Consider the following 648-nt stretch of genomic DNA (forward strand, 5'->3'; position numbering starts at 1 on the left):
ATTTCTGTAGGCGTTCGTTTAATAATAGACACGCAGAACTAATAGGTCGTATGTAAAAATAGTAAGGGGCGACAGTTTTCACTGTTTCCTGCTTTATAGGCAAGATATTTTTTTGTAATTTACCCGTTTGGACTCAATATTATAATTTTTTTTAAATATCTACTTACCTACTCCAAGAGTTGCCAAAATTAAAAAAATGTTTAAAATCACTGATCTTGCTCAATGAAATTTACTTCATAATAGGAAAATAGGTCCATACTCAAAGCGGCCGACTTCAGATAATTTTATTTTGTTTATTTTTATGAACCTTCACCAATACATCTATGAAAATATTATGAAGTAATATTTTTAATCCATGATTGTAATACGATGTGATTAAAGTAACTATATAATGGCACGATTCTCACCGGGGGTGTAGCTCAGATGGTAGAGCGCTCGCTTAGCATGTGAGAGGTACCGGGATCGATACCCGGCACCTCCAAAGTTTCTTTTTTTGGTTTATATATATTTTTTCTATCATCTAAGTTTTTATCATTATGTTTAAAAATATTATTTCAAGATAGGTTCGGGTTAAAACTATTTCGAGGGAAAATTATAGCTTCAACAAACTATCAAAAATATTTTCTGCATTATTTGTCGTAAATTAAG

General features: G+C 31.2%; 1 non-coding gene across 1 annotated transcript; it reads left to right on the forward strand.

The window, feature by feature from the left end:
* Positions 1–408: 408 nt before the first annotated feature.
* TRNAA-AGC (transfer RNA alanine (anticodon AGC)) lies at positions 409–481 on the forward strand. The gene has a single exon. It is a non-coding gene; the product is annotated as a tRNA-Ala (tRNA).
* The last annotated feature ends 167 nt before the right edge of the window (positions 482–648 follow it).

Source organism: Rhyacophila brunnea, unplaced genomic scaffold (genome assembly GCF_057557595.1).
Source record: "Rhyacophila brunnea isolate RB1 unplaced genomic scaffold, BYU_Rbru_1.0 scaffold_10, whole genome shotgun sequence".
NCBI lineage: Eukaryota > Metazoa > Arthropoda > Insecta > Trichoptera > Rhyacophilidae > Rhyacophila > Rhyacophila brunnea.